This window comes from Trichosurus vulpecula, chromosome 9, assembly GCF_011100635.1.
Source record: "Trichosurus vulpecula isolate mTriVul1 chromosome 9, mTriVul1.pri, whole genome shotgun sequence".
NCBI lineage: Eukaryota > Metazoa > Chordata > Mammalia > Diprotodontia > Phalangeridae > Trichosurus > Trichosurus vulpecula.
Window position 1 is genome coordinate 94,748,000 of NC_050581.1, and position 23,035 is coordinate 94,771,034.

The following is a 23,035-nucleotide window of genomic DNA, read 5'->3' on the forward strand; positions in this document are numbered from 1 at the left end:
AGATGGTTTAAGCTAACAGTTCCAATGATTCCAATATATATGATATATGAAGTCTTGACTAACAAGTAAATATGCTTACACTAAAAATAACATTTCAAGCCAGTGTGGTACCTGCCTATAATGTCTCCTACTGGGTAACCTGACGCCAGTGAATTCTTTCAGCTACAGTAGGGCTAACATGATCATATGTCCCTACTATATCCAGTACCGATATGGTGAGCCCCTAGGAGGGATTGGGGGAATGGGCCAACAGGTGGCCTAAGGAGGTCCAAGCTAACCCAAGTCAGAAAAGGGATTAGGTGAAAGCTTCCATTTCCATCAGCAGCTCCATTGAGCCAAAGTGGGCATTGTCCTATCTTGAATGAGACACGGAGAGATCCAGTCTCAAAAAAATAATTAATTGGAAATAACAATGGCAATTATGAGAAAATACAACCAAAATATAAATGTGTACAATTATCTTTAAAAAACTTCTAGTTTAAAAGAAAAAAAATCAGACTTGAAGAGTAAGCTGTGAATCAGCTACTCTTCAGAATCTCCTATTATTTACTCTATTTCAATTTAGTAAGCAGATAAATAAAAGCTTGTGTGTTCCTTTGTAGGTAGTTTATCATAAAGTCAGTTGGGCATGGTGACAATACTCAACAACATATTTTTGGTAATAATTCATACTCCAGGATAGCAGTAATGGTACCTTATTTGAAAATCACAGAAACTATCACTATGTAACATTGTCTTTTAAAAAACTGAGCTTTTTTCTTAGTTTCAGTTCTTACGAATTTCACTTTCAAAAACTTGACCCAAAAATATACTTCTGGTCAATTTGCAATTTTTCAATTTTGTACATAGAAGACTCATACCTTTTCCAAAAATTATACTACTGTACAAAAGAGCTGTATTTAATTTAGATCTATATCACAAATGTAATAAAGTCTTTAATATTAAATATATTCTCATCCTTAATGCTAAATATATATGGTTACCAATATCCTTCCAGAAAGCTGATTTTGTTAGTATCTTACTATCAAGAAACATTTCAATAGATCATAAAATGAAATTATACAGAACAAATATGTCAAACACACAGGACTGCATAAAATAAATAAAAATACAATAAAACCTAAGTAAGTTAACTTGTATTTTTATAAGTCAATATGCAGCTAGAGTTTGACACCAGATATGTAAACTACCACAAAGGCACTCCACTATTTAAGAATATTAACTTGCATCTTCTGTGTCCCTTTCTAATCCCTTTTTTGGTATATATACAGCAAATTGCTATCATTTATTCTTAATATAATCATCATAATTGATGTAGCCAAAATCCATACCCCACCTTAATAAAATGGAGTGGTAAATCAATAACCAAATGTCAGACAACACAATTCACAAATCTGTATTCTCAGTTCACTTATCTGAGGAATACATTCTCACAGGGTCACTGATTAGGGCAGAACATTCAGAGGAGAGTGATCTATGACCATAACAGGTATCAAGACAATGCCATATGAAGATCAGCTGAAGGAACTGGAGATGTTTAGCTTGCAAAAGAAAAAAAATCTAAGCATAGAGTTCTAACCAGAGGTCCACAGACCTCCTAAAGGTCCATGAATAGATTTTAGGGGGTCCATGCATTTTAAAAATTATTTTGCTAATTGTATTTCAATATAGTTGCATTCTTTCATAATTCTGTGTATTTTATTTTATCTGTTTAAAAACATTATCCTATAGGCTTCACTAAACCCAGAGAAGACCATTACACAAAAAAGGTTAAGCAGAACCCTTGACCTAAGAGGTACATGATAGATGCCCAGGTACTGGAAGGGCTATCACAGGGAAGGTAGACTAGGACTGGTTTTCTTGCTCTCTGAGGGCAGAAGTAGGAGCAATAAGAAACTTCAGAGATATAGATTTGGGCTCAACAAAAGGGAAAAACTTCCAAACAATCAGAGCTGTCCAAGAGTGGGATGGGCTCTCTACCTCTGAAAGCAGTGGTCTCATTTCTCAAAGTAGGTTCTATAATCAGAGGCTGGATTATCATCAATTGGAACGTCAGGCATACTTTGGAGCAGAGTCCTGTTCTGGTATGCATTGGACTAAATAACCTTTGAGGACACTTGGAACTTTGAGATTCAATGATTATATCTAGGTCTAAATTCAAATAGCTAGTGAAATATAGATTTTCTTAAATTCTAACAGAATATTATTGTTCAAATTATGTGTTTATTAAAATGATAGCTTTACAAGCTGTATAATCAGTCAAATAATAAATGGGAGCTAATAATAAAATAGGTGGCATATTATAAACAAATAAACCAAACTCATACCGTTTTGATTTACAGATTAATTTTTGACAATGACTCATAAATTCCAAAGAACTGGGTCAAAATATAATAGTATTAAACTCCCTTCTCTATGCACTTCCCACTATTAAAAGCTTTCACTGAAATTTATGTATATTATATGTATTATCATTATCATGCAATATCATTCTATACATAATGGAGATTTTTTTTTCTCATAAAATAGAACTATTTATACCAATAAACACCTTACTTCACTAAATAGTGACTTGGTCTCAATCATCTTGACTCTGCATATTTGTTCTTTTATACTAAATATAAGTTGGCCATAAGTCAAATTTTTGTTTTCTGCTCAATAAGTTTTATAAATATAACATTTTGCTAAAGAGCAGATCTCCTAAAGTAAGTACTTATACAGCAATCTTGCTCAAAATTTTGCTGGATCCCTACCTCCTCCTAAAGGCACATGACTTGTGAAATGTATTTTAAAATAATATCATTTATCATTTACTTTCAAATAAATTATTACTCATCTAAATATTATGTCATCTTCTTTTAGGCCAAAATATTCAAAGTATATTTCTTTTCTCTGAAAAAGTAAGCCTCTAAATGTAATGGTCCACGTCCCTAACTTGCACCATATGAGGCTTAGCAAACTGACCCACATGCTTTTTTATACAAAAGGGAATAATTTAGGCCCTTCTTGCTTTTTTTCCCTCTCTCTAAGCATTCTTATAGTCATTTAGATTTTCAAAATTGAGTATCTGATGATACCAAGTTTTTGGTTTACATACCTAAGACGCAAGATGTAAAAGTATATTTTTTTATAACAGAATCAGTCATCAGCTTTGTACATGGACCAGCTGGACAAGACTCTCCTAAAGTGTTACAAACAATCCCAACGTGGGGGGGTGCTCCTGAGGCCACTATTCCCCAAAGAAACCTCCTATCCTAACCACAGGGTACTTGGGTACATATTTCAAAGTGCAAAATCTTATATGCAGGGAATACTAGAGACTTAGCTTTGCAAAGCAGAATTCACAAGGGCTTATCTACAAAAGCAGTTAACTCTCCAGAGAAATTTATTCTGGCTGCAACCTTAGCTGCTCCTGCCATTGCTGTTTTGCCTGCCAATGATGAGGCAATTTTCCATTGGGGCCCTGCAGATGAGGCCTTAGTATTTATAAAAAGCATCAGTACTCCAAAGATTTCCTCTGGCACTCAAAGCATGGCCTGAAGCTTCTAAAGGAAATGACACAGAAGACTTTGCTTATGACTCTTATAGCGACTTGATGACCAGGCTTTTCTTTTAGTTTGTGAAACCCTAATAACAGTGTTGGTACTGAAGAACACTTAGCTTTGTCTATTATCCCTCAGTAGTGATTCCCTAGGGAGAAGATATGAGGGAAAGTGAAAGATGCTTACTCTCTGGGGAAAAAATGCAGAAAATTTAGAAAATGTTGTCCATCCTCATAGACTGCCCCACCACCTATCAACAAAAAAAGGGGGGAAAAGTTTCCCACTAGTTATTTTCAGTGGTTTTTTTTTCCATTACTGCTAAAAATCATGAAATTTCTACTATTTTCCTCCTATTGTTAAGAACTTTTCCTCTTCTTCTGGAAGGCTTCCACCATTTACATTTTTGCATAAGTCAATCATATCTTGCCCTCCTTACCATCTGGCTTCATCATATAGAATTAGACTTTTGTGTTTCTCCCCATCCATCAGTTCCTCCTAAATTTAAGTTTTTTACTTTTCTGACTTTCCTTTGGTCAAACTAGATAGGCATAAATATCCAAAGTTCACAAGTCATAAACAGCAGCCTGAAGTTTCTGACAGTAAATCCCCTGAAGAGAAACCATTATATATATATTTACATACATATGTATATATGCACACATACATATAAGTGTGCGTATGTGTGTATACATATATACACACTTAGATACATATGTGTGTGATATTTTAATGTAACTGCTTTGGTTCTATGATTGGTAATCAGTTATTAATATTCTGGACCCATTGGAGAATATTTTTCTTTGTACTAAAACTCTCACATACCTTGAAAATGACTACTTCTTTTTAACCGTTATGTATACTATGCTTAACAAATAAACTCACTGCTCACAAACCCATGAAGCATCAGAGATCTTGGCTTAAGAGACTGAAGATTTATGAAACTTTTATAAAAGCCAAAATCAGACCTTCTCTATAATTATCACGTCCTCACACCTAAGTGAAGTAACTGAGGTAGGGAAAATGCTCTGGAATGAAACTGTGGCAATCATCCAGATAAGGAAGGAGAAAAATAACCCAACCTTGCTACTAGGTGAGGCAATATGGTAAGAATAGGTTGTTGAGGACCTTCTTGACTAAACTGAATGCTACAATGATTAAATTTACTCTTCAACTCTCTTTCAGTGGTTCTCATAGCGTGATCTCGGGACCCCTTCGAGTCCCCAAGACACTTTCAAGGTGTCCATGAGGTCAAAATTATTTTCATAATACTAAGACATTTTCTAATATTTTTCTAACAAATTTCTAATATGGTAAATATGGATAGATATAACTGCCCTAAACAAAAGCACTGGGGAGGTCCTCTATTTTAAGAATGCAAAGGAGTCCTGGGGCCAAAAACTTTGAGAATCCCTGCTCTATTTCTTTCTACCTTTAGAAAAACTTTATTTCCAGGGCAGGCAAGTTCTCAAAGACACAAAAGTTTCTAGATGTAGGTCAGGTATAATTAATGCACTCAGAAAACTTCTGAAAGTATAGACCTATCTTTATTGAAAATATTAAGTCACTAATCTGTTCCTCATTTATCATGTTGGGTTGTCGTTATTTTAAAAGGTATACAATTTCTAAACTAACAAGGCAGAACTTAATGAAGTAATTGGTCTGATAAAGATACTAAGGGTTGATGGTAACCTGTACAGCTCTATCTTCAGTACTAAAAGGTAAGGAAACCTTAGAGTGAAATACATTTTCCACATGTGTGAATTTCACATTTAACTGAAGCATTGAAAGCTTTTTAAGCAATGAAACATCTGTTATTTTAACCAGTTTGGGGAGAAGCAAATGAGATAACAAGAGCAAAGTGTTTTGTAAACCATAAAGCATGGGCAGCTAGGTTTCAATGGGAAGCTAGATGGCATAGCGGATAGAGTGACAGGCCTGCAGTCAGGAAGACTCATCTTCCCAAGTTCAAATCTGGCCTCAGACACTGATTAATTGTGTGACTTTGAGCAATTCATTTAATTCTATTTGCCTCAATTCCTCATCTGTAAAATGAACTGGAGAAGGAAATGGCAAACCACTTCAGTGGTTTCTCTTTCTGCCAAGAAAACTCCAAACAGGGTCACAAAGACTGAACGTGACTGAACAACATGAGACATCAGAGGAAAAATTTAGTGAAGAAACCAAACTTATCTTATATAATTGAACCATATGTGAAAGACATACGGCTGGAGTTAGAAATATCAGTTATTAGTACCATATCAATATCAGTACTGTGATACTTAAGTAGCCCACCAAAGGAACTCTTCAAGATGATCAATGATCTCTTAATCTCTTAAGTGACTAGCCTTTTTGCACGTCTCATCCTACTTGACTTTTCTACAATGTTGGACAGTGTTGTTCTCATCCTACACACTTTTCTCCCTTGGCTTCTAGGTTTTCTTTGTTAGTTCTCCTCCTGCTTGTCAGAACTCTCCTTCTCAGTTATCTCTGACAGATTATTATCCTTCTCCTGCATACTAAACATAGTCTGTCCTTTCCTCTTCCCATATTTCCTTTCCCTTCTCCTCTGGTTCCTTTTCATTTCTCACTACACTCTCTCCCTAGGTGTTCTCTTCAATTACCATCTCTATGCAGATGACTTCCAAAGTCTATGTCAATGGTCTTCAGATTTTTTTGATTATGTAAAAAAATTGAGGGGCACACACTCCAATAAATTATATATATAACATATGTACTACTATACTAATAATTATAGACACCATAATATACAAAACTATAAATTCGACAAGTACAATAAAGATGAAATAACATTTGATCTCAATATCAAAGGGGAGCCACTGGAGTATTCTGAGTTGGGAAGTGACCAGGCCAGGCCTGAGTTTTAGAAAAATAATTTTGGCAACTATGTGGATTGGAGAGACAACTAGGGTATTATTGAAATAGTTCAGGCAAAAGGTGATGAGGGCTGAATTAAGGTGGTAGCTGTATAAGTAGAGAGAAAGGGGCACATGAGAAAGATAGCAGGTAGCATAGGGGATAGAGTGCTAAATCTGGGGCTCCAAAGATCTAAATTCAAGTCTAACTGGACTCTTGGCTATGTTAAACTTGGCAAGTCAACTTAACTCCTCTTCGCCTCAAATTTCTTATCTGTAAAATAGAATAATAGTAATAGCACCTTCCTCACAAGGCTGTTTCGAGGAACAAATGATATAATTATCTAAAAAGCTTTGCAAATCTTAAAGCATTATGTAAATGCTAGCTATCTATTATTATTATCATCATCATCATTAGATGCAGAGGTAGAACAGACAAGATTTGCCAACTTATTGGATATATTGGGTAAGGGAGAGAAAAGAATTGAAGATGACACTCAGGTGGTGACTGGAAAGACAATGGTATCCTCAACAGTAAGAGGCAGGTTTGGAAGAGACACAGGTTTAAGCACAACAATAATGAAGTCTGCATTAAAGATCACAAACTATTCTTTCCTGCTTATCCTGGGTGACTCATTCCCACACACATCCCTGAAAAAAGGCAGGGGAGTCAGGACTGTTACTCACCAGATACTACCCCCTAGCTCAGAGCCTACCCTCTTAGATGTACCTACCAAGCAATAGGGTGATGGGCAGGAGGGGAAGAGGGAGTTTTCCCAGTATCTCCTAGCCAGATGCTGCTTTGGGTGTCCAGGTAGCACTTGAGAACTTTTCCAAGGGGTCAAAGCCTAGCTCAGGAAAAGGTAGGGTTTAGAGCTTGCATAGCAGCATAGCTAGCAAAGTCAAGGAGCATTGGGGCAGAGAGTAGGGGCAAGGTATGACTGTTGGTAACAAGCCCTACCTTGCCAAGAGCAAGAAGGGTGGGATAAGATCTACCTTCCTACATTTTGATTTGTTAATCATACATCTCTTGAGGTCAGACCATGGGCCCATACTTTGGAGAACACTGATGTACATAACAAGCCTTAATCTCTGTCCTAAACTGAGTAAGTGAAAGAATAAACTATCTGCTACACAATCCTACTATTTCTGGTCAGCCCCAAGCCAAAGCTAAACTAGAATGCCTTCTAAATGTGCCCAACCAGCAGACATCCCACTTTTTCTTGAAGACTTCTAGTGATTAAGATCCAAGTACCTTTTGAGACATTTCATTCCATTTTTGGATAGCTCTAATCACTAGAAAGTTTTTCCTTACATCAAGCCTCTGTTTGTCTCTTGGCAGCTTCTATTGTTCCTACTTCTGCCTCCCTAAGGACAAAGAGGACAAATAGCATCTCTCCTATATGACAGCCCTTCAAATACTTAAACAAGATTATCAATTAAGGTCTCTTCTCTGAGTTTTCTTTTTTCCAGGCTAAGTATCCCTACTTTCTTGCATCCCTCAATCCTCGAATGGCATGAACTTAGATCACAAACATCCTCTAGATGTTTCTGAACTTATCACTGCCCTTTCTGAAGCATGGTGTCCAGAACCGAACAAACTATTCCAGACAGTCTGATAAAGGCAAAGCACAATGGAAGCTATCACCTCCATAGGCCAACACACTAAACCCACCTTAGCACAACACACTCAAATTAACTTTCTTGGAGTCTACTAAAACACCCAGATCTTTTTCAGAACAGTTACTGAGTCATGCTCCTCCAACTCTGGACTTTTGAAGTTTATTTTTCAAACCCAAGAATCAGACTTTACATAGAGTCTTATTAAAATTTATCTATTTAAATTTAGCCTAGTAATCTAGTTTGTAAAAATCTTTTTGAATTCTAACTCTGTCATCCACCATATTAGCTATGTTTCCCAGCTTGGCATCATCAGTTGATATGTAGCATATATTCCTTTACCCAAGACACTGATAAGAATGTTAAACAATCCAAGGCCAAGCACCAGATCCCTGGGGCATTCCTTTGGAGTGGTCTCTCCAAGGTAATATAAACCATTAGTAACTTTCCTTAGGTCCATCTAGGCAAACAGCTCGCATTCTATCTAACTGTAATAATTTCTCAACGGCATCATGGCATCTATTTCAAAAAAATTAATATGAGAAAATTTTTTTTCAAATGCTTTCCTAAAATGAAGTTAAACTAGATTAGCAGCATTCCTCTGAACTGCCAATCTTTTAACTGTGTTAAAAAAGGAAATAAGGTGAGTCTGTAAATAGCATCATCTGAGAAATTCCTTAAAATAACTTTAAAATATTTTAGACAGTATTTTCTGATATTAAAAATTAATAAATGATAGATAATTAAGAAACTCAAGAATAAAAAATTACAAATATAATGAATCTAAAGTATACTTTTTAAAAGATGAAGCTTAAGTAGGGTGTTCTGGTTTTGGCCTTGCTATTACTATTTAGTCCATACTATTCTATTTGCCAATAGAACAAAATTTCATATGTGGACTTTTGAAGCATCTAAGTAATGAAACAAATATGAAATCTAAATTGCTTTTAAAAGACAGTGGAAAACAGTGAGGTCTTTCTATCAACCAATGATAGACAACATAGTTACAACATTACTGTATGCACTTAATATGTTTATTGTTGAGTTCCAAAGTTCCTTAGTAAAGTATTGGATGAAGATATGCATCAATGGCATATCCAAGAACTGTTCTTTTAAAAAAAATAAAATAAAATTATTCAAAAATTGTAAATGGGTAAAATAATCTAAACTGTAGCTCTATTACCAAAGTTAAATTAAGTCATCATCTTTTCTACTACCAATCAATCAATAAGCATTTATTATTTTATTTTATATATTATTTTATTGTTATTTATTATTATATATTTATATGAATTTATATATACTTACATGTCATGATTTACTATTACATTATATATTATTATTTATTATCAAGTGCTTACTATGTGCCAGGATTGTAGTAGGCACCGAGGATACAAACATAAAAGTCTCTAGTACACATAAATCTACTCAATAGTACAAGACAAGTTAATGGCTCAGAACATGTCATTGCTAACAATAACAACAAAAATTTGCTCATCGTTTTTGTCTTCTGTGAAATTCAAAAGAATACACACCCAAGAGGAAAATAACCTTTGTTCCCTGGAATTAAATGGGAAGATTTTGGTTTTTTAAAATTTGATATTGTGATCATAGGCAGACTTTCTCTGAAGGCCTTAAGGCAATAGTTAGCACCTGCTGGTGACCATGTATGTCAGTGGTAGTCTGAGAACTAACTCATGAAAGTTAGCAGTATAGATCACAAACACAGAGCAGGAAAAGGTCCTCCGAAGTCATCTAATCCAACTCCCTTATGTTACAGAGGGAGAAACTAAGGCCCAGAGAGATAAAAAGGCTTTCCCAAGACTGTACAAGCAGCATCAGAAGTGAGACTCACATTCAGGTCCCCTGCTTACAGAACCACTGTTCCCTCTCCCATAACAGCTTATATCTCAATGGAAAGATTCCTAAGAGTCCAGATAAGAAAATACTTCAGAAAAATACCAAAATGGATGTGAATCTCTACAGATAGGTTGATGATACTCAAAGGAAAACATAAGATCAAGAAGTATCAGATAATTAAATCTCCATAAATATGAATTCATGTATTCTACAACACTTAACATGAACTCATGCATCATATATATGTACATATACATGTACATGCACACATGCATGCATGCCATTCCAGTTATCTTTTGTATTTTTGTAGTGCTAATCACAGGCATCCGAATGGTAAGCTCTCACAGAAACATTTAAAAGGGTCTCATTGTCTTTCAATAAAGTTGACTATTTGATTCTTAATTAACTCATCTACTGTTTAACTACATTCATTAAGTGTATTTCATTACAGTACTCAAAGGAACAAATGCAAATATTAAGGTTATAAAGCAACTTTTATTATGACAATAATCCACTGGCAAATGGGATTTTTGCCCGAGGTATTCAGATGACTATTTCATTTTGCCATTTCATTTAGAGCTAGTGAATCTCTCCACTCACACTTCCATCTTGATAGTTCAGGCCCTTATTACTCCCAGCCTAAATAGTAAGGGCCTAACTAGTTTCTCAAAATCCAGCCTCTTAACCCTTAAAAGCATATTTCCCATCAAATTAATCTTCTTTAAATAGCTGAAGCCAACCTCAGTGGCTCTCAACTGCCTATAGGATAAAATATAAACTCTTTAACCTGGCATTTGGGACCCTCCGCAATTGGCCTTCAATCTTCCCTTTCTAGCTTTATTTCCCATTACGCCCCTTCAAATACTATTCTAGTCATATTCTAGCCCCATTATATTGTAAACTCCTTGAAGGCAGACCCGTGTCATTTTAAATCAATGAATACCTAGTGCCAAACACAGCAGGTGTTTAATAATAGTTTGTTGAACTGAATTAAATAATTTTATAAGGTGACAAATGTAAACAGAAGTCCACAAAGAACTCACAATACAACCTATTCTCCTCAATAATTAGGATAGCATTTCTTATCTTGAACTCTCCCATCTGGTTCTAAGTATGTGATGATTATTGTCTTCACTATAGTACTTGATTCAAGCTCTACTTAAAAAAATTCAGATGGGGTCAATATTCTTAATCCTAATCAGGCAATACTTTAGAGTTTAGTCTCCATAAATACTTGTTGTTTATTGATGTAGCTAAGGTTAGCAAGGATTAGTCTGGGATGGATCAGGAAAAAAGGAGGTGTATATGTGAGGAGCAATGTTAGAAAAACACAGTGTAGAGAAGTAGAATGGTCCCTAGATTTAGAGTCCAGAGGGCAGAAGTCTAAATTCCATCAGCTAAACAACTAATTTCCTGTGTGACCTTGAACATTTGTGTCTCCAAGAAGCTGTAGCATGTGCAGCACCCACACCTGATAAAACTGTTTTGACAGACTAAAACTGGCTGAGGGTAACTGACAAGCCTCAAACCCAATGATGAGTTAGGGGATGTCTCCCCCAAGCAACCAGGCATATGAGAACAATTTGTTCCAGAGGCCATGAAGGTGGCTAAGCAGTGCTTAGAGCTTGATCAGACATCAAAGATGCCAAGATCATCTTCTGCATCCTGGGCCAACTCCAGCTATCTTGACTTTTGTATTGCCACTAAACTTCAATGACTCTGAAAAAAAGAGTGAAACTGATGACTTTGTGTCTCACTTAAATCCAATTCAGTCACTAGTCAAGACATCAACCCATGATATATCACTAATCCTCTTCAAAAATGAAGGAAGAAGAACAAATTTTTTCTGTAGTGACCTTGAACAAGCAACAACCTTTCTAGGTCTCAGTTTTCCTCACCTATAAAATGAAGGGATTGAACTAAGTGATCCCTAATGTCTCTCCCATCTCTAACCTCTACAACTGTATAAAGATGAGGCAAAGAAAAATGTAAACCTACTTTTTTCACACATTGGAATTATTTGCTATGTGGTTAAAGATAGCATTTGTTTTTTTTTCTTCGTATATGGTGAAAAATTAAATGCATACAAGTTATTCCCTAAACAGGGACTCTTTATCTTTACTGTTTCTCATGTATCCTTTTGCCAGTCTAGTGGAAGCAAATGAACCCCTTCTCAGAATACTGTTTCCTGCCCATATAATTGAAGGAAATGACAAATCTCAGTGAGAGGCTAGCAAAAATAAAGATGTAACTTTTTTTTCCTATTCAAGTTCATGCACCCCCTAAAACCTATCCACAGAATCCTCCACAAATACCAGGTCAAAAACCTGGGTCCTAGAAGCAAGACCGAAGCAGGAGTGAGCTCAGAAGCTTGGAATAAATGCAATGTATCAAGGCGAAAGGAAAAGGAAAATAGTCATTGCTCATTTTGGCCCAGAGCTACATCTGTTATGTCAGCCCAGCTGGCCATTCCACCAGGAAGTGAGACAGAAGAGTAGAACCAGAGCAAGAGACAGTAGGCTTTGAATGAAAAAAAAAAGGCCTTAGAGAGATACAGTAACCAGCAGCACATGAAGTAGAGCTCTAAGGATCATGGCGGCTTAAACCATGTAGTCCAGAAGTAAACCCAAATGCTTGTCTAGAGCTATAAGGGAAGAGAAGACAACTCCATACTCAAAGAGTATCAGTTGTGCAATTTGGAATCACTTCATAAAAATAAAAAATAAAAGGAAGAATCAAAGAATTATATGACCAGAGTTGGAAGGGACCTCAGAAATGATCTGGGCCAACCTCGACCTAAATTATTAATCTCATCTACCAAATTCCCAGTAAGTTGTCATCTAGCATTTAAAGGTCTATAGTGACAAGGAACTCACTATCACTCCAAGGCCTCCTATTCCACTTTGGATGGCTCTAACTCTTGAGTAGAATTTCTTTTGAGCTGAAATTCACCTCCCTATAACTTCCAGCAGTAGGAATAGTAAGTCTAAGCGGGCTGCCATGTGATAGCCCTTCAAATAATAAATATTGACTGATTAATTCATGACTACTATCATGTTCTCCTGAAGCCTTTTCTTCTTTAGGTTTATATTCTCCATTTTTTTTCATCAATATACTCATAAGCCTGATTTATAATTTCTTCACCAGCCTGGTGGTCTCTCTGCTTCCTCACTGCCATGTACTCTAGATTGTTAGTTATCTCTTCTAAAGTATAACAGCCCAAATTGAACATAATGTTCTGGATGTGGTCTGAACAGAATAGAGTGCAACAGAAAGAATTACTTCTCTCCCTGTAGAGCTCAATGGACTTAGATCATAGGATAGTTGGATTCAGAGCTGGAAGGAACATTAGAGACCATCTAATCCAATCTTCTCATTTTATAGATGAAGAATCTGAGCCTCTGAGAAGTTCTATGACTTGTGAGACAACATAAAACTAGTAAACAGCAGAATGTGGACTTGGATTCCTAATCCCAGGTTTTTTCTATAGTTGCATCTTATCATATCAATGCTGTATTAAGTGAGACCATACTAGCTTTTTTTGACTGGTTGAGAGGAGAAATACCTTCTAAGAAGTTAAATCACCAATTTTTCCAAGAAAGGGCTCAACATAGCATTTTAGTAGGAACAAATATTAAATCCAAACTAGAAAAATCTTGAGTAGGACATGGAGTGAAAACTCAATTTCATTAACAAAAAAAAGGTGGGAGGCAAGGCCCAATTCTTCCTAGAACTGAGAAAGCTCACTGTGAAAGACTTGAGAAACAAGGAAAGCATAACAAGAGATTCCATAAGAACTTAAAAAAAAGTATAGCTTTGCTAATGGTTTGAGACCGATATCTAAAACACAACAGCAGGTTGACTGAGACAAGCTGCTCAATTCTTTTGATTCTATTTTCTCTGCCAAACGAGAATGACCTCAGCCCTTAAACTCACAAGAAAAAAGTAGGAGTTCATGTCCAAGATAAGTCAGAAGATAGTAAGAGAGTACCTAGCTGCCCATGTGGAATTTATGTCACCTGGCCCACATGAATTAATCATCTTGGTACTCAGAAAACTGCTGAGTCACTGCATGTTAAATGAGAGTGGTACCACAAAATTGGGGGGAAATATTGTCCTAATTTTCTAAGAAAAAGGTAAGAGCAATAGAAGTATAGTCTACACACTGTAGATCAGTGAGTTTAATTTTGACTACTAGAAAAATTCTAGACTAGGTCATTAAAGACATGGTTGGTAGATATATAGAAAGAAAAGTAATGATTACAAGAGGCCAACATGGCTTCAACCAGATGCAGAATGAGACATACACACACAGACATGTCCATTGGTGGATCTTTTGTTTAACTGTGCTAACTGGTTACAAAAAAAAGTTGTGTTTGGTTTGATTTGGTTTGGTTTTTTTTTTAATGGGAAATGGTTGTAATGATTGTAATGGGGTGGGAGTGGGGAAGAGAGAGAGTGGGAAAAAGACAATCAAGGCAGGTCTGAAATATTTTTAATTTATTATATACTTTGTAAAAACACCAAGCAGTACATAATGAAGTCACAATTTTGCATGCAATATTCTCTTTCTGTGTTTTCCACATTAAAATGTTCATGTTTGTCCAGTTCAAAATAGTTTTAAGTATATAATATATAAAATACGTAACATATACGAAAACAAATAACAGGTGAGGCCAAACTAACTTCATTTCCTTGTTCTGACATAATCACTTAAATAATAGATGAGGGGAATGCTACAGATAGAATGTATCTAGATTTTAGCAAAAGTTTTGATAAAAGTATCTCATACTATGCCTGGAGGAAAGATGGAGACATGTGGAAGAAACAGTTAATACAATTAGATTGATACAGAACTCAAAGAGTAGTTTTGTTAATAGCACAAGGTCATCATAGCAGGTGTCCATTGAGCACCTAAGGTATCTGTGCGGGGGGGGGGGGGGGGGGGGGGGGGGGGGGGGGGCAGAGCCAAGATGGCTGGAAAGCAGGGACTAGCGTGAGCTCCCCACCAAGTCCCTCCAAAATCCTATAAAAATGGCTCTGAACGAATTCTAGAACTGCAGAACCCACAAAATAGCAGAGGGAAGCAGGGCTCTAGCCCAGGATAGCCTGGATGGTCTCTGGGTGACGTCTTTCGAGCACAGAGCTGGGAGTGGAGCAGAGAGGAGCAGAGCCCAGTGTGAGCCCTGCGGACCAACCAGACCAGGAGCCATGTGGAGCGTGCCCTAGCGCCCTGAATCAGTGAGCTGCAGCAGTTACCAGACTTCTCAACCCACAAACAACAAAGACCACAGAGAAGGTTAGTGGAAAAAGCTGCTGGGGACAGGGGGATAGAGTTCTCTGTTCAGCAACGGCCCCGGGAGCAGGGGAGGTGGGGCAGCTACAGAACTACAGCTGCAGTTGCTTCGGGCCCCAGGGTTACCTGGTGGGAAGAATTAACTGGCAGATCAGAGCAGGAGTGCAGAGCCTGCTGAAGATCTAAGTCCAGTCCGGGTAGGGGGTTCTTGGGGAAGGAGGAGTGCTGGTGTGGCAGAGCTGGTTGTAACAGCTCTGAAATCAACAGCACATGCCCCCAAGCTTGGAACATAGAAATCTTTACTCTACAAGCAGTCATACCCTGCTGAAAAACTCAAGGGTCAAGTAAGTTGGCTGGGAACATGGCCAGGCAGCGAAAACACACACAGATTCAGTCTCAGACTTTGGAATCTTTCACTGGTGACAAAGAAGACCAAAACATACAGCCAGAAGAAGTCAACAGTCACAGAGCCTACAACAAAAGCCTCCAAGAAAAGCATGAACTGGTCTCAGGCCATGGAAGAGCTCAAAAAGGATTTGGAAAAGCAAGTTAGAGAAGTAGAGGAAAAATTGGGAAGAGAAATGAGAAGGATGCGAGAAAACCATGAAAAACAAGTCAATGACTGGCTAAAGAAGACCCAAAAAAATACTGAAAAATATACTGAAGAAAACAACACCTTAAAAAATAGACTAACTCAAATGGCAAAAGAGCTCCAAAAAGCCAATGAGGAGAAGAATGCCTTGAAAGGCAGAATTAGCCAAATGGAAAAAGAGGTCCAAAAGACCACTGAAGAAAATACTATCTTAAAAATTAGATTGGAGCAAGTAAAAGCTAGTGACTTGATGAGAAGTCAAGATATTATAAAACAGAACCAAAGGAATGAAAAAGTGGAAGACAATGTGAAATATCTCATTGGAAAAATCACTGACCTGGAAAATAGATCCAGGAGAGATAATTTAAAAATTATTGGATTACCTCAAAGCCATGATAAAAAAAGAGCCTAGATATCATCTTTCAAGAAATTATCAAGGAGCACTGCCCTGATATTCCAGAGCCACAGGGCAAAATAGAAATTGAAAGAATTCACCAATCACCTCCTCAAATAGATCCCAAATAAAAATCTCCTAGGAATATTGTTGCCAAATTCCAGAGCTCCCAGATCAAGGAGAAAATACTGCAAGCAGCCAGAAAGAAACAATTTGAGTATCGTGGAAACACAATCAGAATAATCCAAGACCTGGCAACTTCTACATTAAGAGATCACAGGGCTTGGAATACGATATTCCGGAGGTCAATGGAGCTAGGATTAAAACCTAGAATCACCTACCCAGCAAAACTGAGTATCATGCTCCAAGGCAAAATATGGACTTTCAATAAAATGGGGGACTTTCAAGCTTTCTCAGTGAAAAGACCAGAGCTGAATAGAAAATTTGACTTTCAAACACAAGAATCAAGAGAAGCAAGAAAAGGTAATCAAGAAAAAGAAATCACAAGGGACTTACTAAAGTTGAACTGTTTTGTTTACATTCCTACATGGAAAGATGATATGTTTGATTCATGAGACCTCAGTATTAGGGTATCTAAAGGGAATATGCATATATATATATATATATACACATACATATATGTGTGTGTATATGTATATGTGTGTGTATGTATGTAAATATGTATGTATGTATATATATATATATATATATATATATATATAGAGAGAGAGAGAGAGAGAGAGAGAGAGAGAGAGAGAGGGCACAGGGTGAGTTGAAGATGAAGGGATGATATCTAAAAGAAATAAAATCAAATTAAGGGATGAGAGAGGAATATATTGAGAGAGGGAGAAAGGGAGAGATAGAATGGGGTAAATTATCCTGCATAAAAGTGGCAAGAAAAAGCAGTTCTGTAGGAAGGAAAGAGGGGGCAGGTGAGGGGGAATGAGTGAATCTTGCTCTCATCAGATTTGGCCTTAAGAGAGAATACCATACACACTCAATTGGGGTATCTTACCCCACAGGAAAGAAGGAGGAAGAAGATAAAAAAGGAGGGATGATAGAAGGGAGGGCAGATGGGGGAGGAGGTAATCAAAAACACTTTCCAAAAGGGACAGGGTCAAGGGAGAAAATTGGATAAAGGGGGATAGGTTAGGAAGGAGCAAAATATAGTTAGTCTTTCACAACATGAGTATTGTGGAAGGGTTATACTTACGTGATAAGTGATAAGCATGTGGCCTATGTTGAATTGCTTGACCTCTTATGGAGGGTGGGTGGGAAAGGAAGAGGGGAGAGAATTTGGAACTCAAAGTTTTAAAAACAGATGTTCAAAAACAAAACCTAAGGTATCTGTGCTTGCCCCCAAATGCTATTTTAATACTTATCTCAATGATGTAGATAAACATCTAGAAAGCATTCTCATCAAGTGTCTGGATGACACCACGCTGGGAAGAATAGCTAAAACAAAAGATGACACACTCACAATCTAAAGAGATCCTGACAGGCAATAGAGACAAAGGTCAAGTTTTACACCTGAGTACAAAAAAATCAGCTTTACAAGATGGTGGAATAATGGTCAGACAACAATTATTCTGAAAACGATCTGGGGTTTTAGATAGACTGTATTCTCAGTATAAATCAGTTCTGTGACGTGGCCCTAGAAAAGTTAATGTGTCCTTGAACTGCATTAAAAGAGGCATTGTTTCCAGGAGTAGATGGTCCCATAGTACTCTACCCTCATCAGACCTCATTTTAAGTGTGTTCAGTTCTAGCAACTATAAATAGCATTGATAAGCTGGAGGATCCAGAAGAGGGCAACCAGAATGGTAAAGGGCCCTGAGTGCCTGTCATATCATGTCATATAAGAAGTGGTTAAAGAAAATGAAAATCTTTAGGTCAGAGAAAGAAGCCTTAGGTGTATGTGGCAGAGGGAGAGGGGTGTTAGGCATTTTTAAGTAATTGAAGGGCTATTATATGGAAGAGAAATTAGACCTTTCTCTTTGATCCCAGACCACAGGACCAAAAACTACAGGTGAAAGTTTCAAAGAGGAAATTTAGGCTCAAAGTCAGGAAAAACTTCCTAATATTTAGACTTGTCCAAAAGGGTAATGGACTGCCCTGAGTGGTGATGGGTTCCTGCTCCTTGGAAGTATTTAAGCAGAAGCTGGCTGACCATTTGTCATGAATGTTATAGTGGGAATTCCTTTAACGTATGCTTTGGACTAGATGGCTGGGGAGGTCACTTCCAACTCTAAAATTCTGTGAATCTGTGAAAATCCAGAAGAATAATCTTCAATCAGAAGGAAAAAAAAGGATCAGGAAGGAAATAAAAGCAAGAAAATGGGCACAGAAGATGGAGATGGCTGAAAATATCTACATTAATTTGTAATATTCCCTTGTTATTTGTTTTCATACTCGATAGAATAGCACAACTCCCTATCCTAATTTGTAATAAACCCCTTTAAAAAAATCTAAGAGTTAATTTCCTGTTTGGAGGAGCCTATAATATCTCTTGCAATTCAATAAGAGAACCAGAAAAATCAGTACAAAAAGGGAGGTTGTGGACAGATACAGTGAATAAATAGGCCAAGTGACATCACATATAAGGTTTGGAAGAAGTCCACAAATAAAAACAATGACCATATCCACTTTACAGCTATTCCATTCTTAAAAAACACAATTGGGAATCTGAATTAACCAAAGACCACTTAACCACAGTGCATTTTATGTAAGGCCCATTTATGGATACAATCAATATTTAGAAATTGGTAAAAATCCAACCATCTACGCACAGAAATGTATATTTAGAAATTGTTTTTTATATACAGTAGGACATCAGGCACAGTAGGAGTGTGGAAAACTGACTAAATTTGGAGTCAGATGTCCTAGGTTCAAACACCAACTCTGCTACTTATTTTTTTCATGATTTCACACTTGTCATTTTACCACTTTGGTCTTCAGATTCCTTATCTGAGACTAGACAACTTCTAATGACTCTTCCAGCTCTAAATCCTCTGACTATCAAGATATCAGCATAGTTTTGTTGGGTCAGGAATGTAGAATGCTGAGATACAAATAATAATGTCCTAGAACAAACTCAGATGGAAAACATACAACTGGTTATCCCAGAGTCTTATGTCCCATGGGTGTCTTTGCACCTAGCAAGCTCTGAGAAAATGTTTCTCAGACTGAAATGAATTAATGGTGCCACCATCTGAGGAATCCATACTTATGTACTCACAGAAACCAACAGGATAGGGAAGAGAACTCAGGTGACCCACAGTCACTACAGGGAAGCTTATTAAAACAGGATGATAGGATCCTGGATTTAGAACTGCAAAGGACCCTGGAGGTCTTCTAGTCAAGCTTCCAAATTTGGCATTCTCACTACTAAACCACAGTGACTTCTAAAGGATCCTCAGTGGAATGGGGGCAATTTCGAAATACAAACTAAAATCCTTAACTACTTCTCCAAAGAATCTAACAATTTTCCTCTCCCCTAACTTCTACCATCTCTTTCCCTCTCCCTTTAGATCTCTGGAGCCAGTCCATTTTGGAAACAGATCCCCTGTGGCAGCTGTAGGCTAAAACTAATCACTCAGGACTTTCTGTGTCCAAAATTGCACTCCATGGAACTCCTATGGGTCTCTTGGTATGCCTCCAGGCTATAAAGATGATGTACACAATTGCTCTGGGGCAAGACTACATCACCCTTTGGTGATCATGAGGCACAGAGCTGGCATTAGGTACAGATAAAGTAGGACCTTGCATATAATGAAATTTAAAAGATGTTGAAAACAACTCTCCCCAACGAATTAGCAACTACTCTTGCTCCCTCTCCTACCTATTCAATAATTTGGCCTTCCAGAGGAACTAAAAGCAATCGGAAAAGGAATAATAATAAGACCTATCAATATAATGCTTAAAGGTTTGTAAAGTACTTTACCTACATTCTATCACCTGATCCTCACAACAACCCTGTAAGACAAGTATTACAGGTGTTATTGCCCCCACTTCACAGATGAAGAGTCTGAGGCATAGAGAGGCTGACTTGCCCTTGGTCATATACATAATAAACAGGAGAAGTAGGATTGAAACCCTGGTCTTTCCAAATCCAATTCTAGCAAACTAATCCAAGAAAAAGGAAAAAAAAAAAGAGGAAAGAGAAACAAAAAAGAAAAGTAAAAAAGACAGGTATGTGTTTGCCATACTATACACATATCGATAAAATTAAAATGTTGATAAGACCATGCATAAAGCTGTTCTTCATCAACTTTTCCTAGGGAAGGCATTATCAAAAACACATTTTATCGACTTCATTTTTGCTTAAGGCTGGCTACCTTAACTAAATTAAACAATGAACCCATTATAGGGTATTTGTGAGACATCTGGTTTGCCAAACTTGAAATGGCCTTAATTGGTCCTCTCTACTTGGGCAGGACCCATCTGGCTATCCTAAGTAAATTGGTCTGTCTCTCAATAGGTTCAATACATGGGCCAAGCCATTCCCAGAGACATGAGTATAGTGTGTTACCACTCACGATGTTTTATACTGGAATAGTCTTAGTTCAATTTAAGAAAGTCAAATATTGGTGCAGTAATAGTGATGATAATACTCATTTATACAGTACTTTAAGGTTTATAGAGCTCTCATTTATTCCATGCAATTGCCATCCCAAATGTTACTAAGTTTGTAACTAAACATTAGCCAGATTAATTGACATTAATAGCTGTGTAACCTCTAAAACCCTAACAAATATTTCCTCCATTAATCGCTGCCAAAATTCTCATCATCATCATGGCCATTTATGTGGAACTTTAGGATTTACAAAGCACTTTCTTCACTATGGGGCAGTGCAACTCTCATGCCTTCTCCTTTTTACTGGTCAGCCTCAGGGACCGGCCCATAGTAATGAGGCTAGAAAGGAGCACTAGAATCTGGATTCAAATCCAGTTCTCTTGAGTCTAAAGTGAATTTTCTTTCCATTATACTACTCATGTTTCAATTGCCACAAAATCAGGTAAGAAAGACCATGTCAAACAACTATAGAAACCAAATTGTTATGGGGAGACACAAAAGGAACAGTTAATAATAGGGCTGCCCACCAAACATGATTTATAGGCAGGGCTGATTGCTTTTCAGGTTTCTTATGTCTCTCCATCAGTAGAAGAGAGAGGAGTTTCCTTCATAGCTGGTGACTTTGTGTCTCCATTATTTCATGAACAGGAAAAAAAAAATAATCACCCCAGAAGCACATTCCACTTTCCAGCTGCTTTTACTGGGCACAGTAGCCAACAGTCATGGAGGGAATGGGTAGAAAGATAAGACGTTTCACTGTACTGTGTCTACATACATCTGTATCCTGTACTTTTCTGCTATCGCCCAACTGCGCATGTAACACGTTCCCATCCCCCTACCCCCACCCTACTACCAGCTCCTCCTCCTCCTTCTCCAGCAGTCCAAACTTGAAATTTCATGTGGGCTGTGGTAAAGGATAGCCCAGCCTTTGTGCTGCAGTAAAGATAATAAGCTAAAATACCTCTCTACTCCATCCTCATCCCCCCACCCCCGCCCAAACACACACACACACACACACACACACACACACACGAGACATTTCCGAAATAACGCTGCATTCAAAGATCTGCTTTCTAAGGCAAAGACCACAAACAAAGGAGTCAAATCTAGGCAGAGGCGGAGGGAGAAAGGGGGCCTGAAGAGGGGAAATGAAAAGGAGGCGACAGCTAAATGCTCGCAACTGAAACTAGCCGCAGATGCAAGGGCAGAAACGCCACTGGTGTGTGCACTACTCTGCCTCCTACCAATTATGCAGCTCTGACGCGGGTCCCCAGCCACAGCTGCCACAGTCGCTGTCGCTCGCCGCTGCCGCCGCCTCCTCCTTCTCCTTCGTCGCTGCTGCTACACTGACTCCCAAGAGCCAAGCGGTCGTCTACAGAGCAGCATCCCTACCCTTTGGTCCTTCCGGAGCCCCCTAATAGACGCTCTCTCGCAATCCAGCCACCAGTAACATCTCAGAAGTAACACTTACTGAAGCCCCGGTGCTGAAATCACAGCGGATACGGCAACACAGAGAAAGCAACAGGCTCTCAACTTCCCCCTCATCCCCCGTCTCAAAACAGCCCGGCGCACACAAACACACACGCACGCACCCCTCTTCATTTCCCCTCTTACATGTCCAGGCCTGGTGTTATCCCCTCCTCTTCCCCCCCCACCCCATCAAAGAAAGCCACGTTCCTAACAACCCTCCATCCAAGGAGGAGGGGGGGAAAGAACTTTTACACCCTATTTAGGAGAAGGGGAAGACTGAGGAGAGGGGATGGAATTGGCCAAAGGAAACTTCCAAACCCAGAGACAAGGGAGAAGCGGTTTTTTGGTAAAGAAAGCCACGGGCGATTTTTAGAGCTGGTTCCAGCGCACCCCGTATTCCCACCCTTGCACGCGCGCGCAAACAAAACACACGCAGAATCACGAGATCCCGATGGAACATTCCCGGGGAATTGAGCGAGAGCTGGGCTTGGGGGGTGGGCAGGGGGGAGCATTCCTCACTCCTCCCCCCCCCCCCACCCTCCACCGCGCCTTCACCGCCTGTTAGGACAGTTTCCAAGCTCCAACTCCTTACCCATCGCGTTCCTGCAGCCCTCCCCAGCTAGGTGGGATTTGCCTCGGGCGGGGACTAAGAGAGGAGAGGAGGCGGGGGGGGGGGGGGGGGCGGGAAGTGGAGAGAGGGTCGTTTGTGGCTCTGGTTTTCTTGCCTGGCCAACCGCTCTCTTCTGAAGTAACGGCCCAGAGAAGAGCTACAGGGTAAACACACACACACACACACACTCACACACACACAC

The 23,035-nt window shown here is 38.4% G+C and overlaps 1 protein-coding gene across 11 annotated transcripts in view; it reads right to left on the reverse strand.

Annotated features, from left to right (window-relative positions):
* The window catches only part of MPDZ (multiple PDZ domain crumbs cell polarity complex component), a 228,186-nt gene extending 205,992 nt beyond the window's left edge, over positions 1 to 22,194 (reverse strand). For all 11 annotated transcript variants that reach the window (XM_036737847.1, XM_036737846.1, XM_036737842.1 and 8 more), the window contains exon 1: positions 21,998 to 22,194. The gene's annotated coding sequence lies outside the window, so the exon portion shown is untranslated. The remainder of the gene's footprint in view (positions 1 to 21,997) is intronic.
* Positions 22,195 to 23,035: the final 841 nt, after the last annotated feature.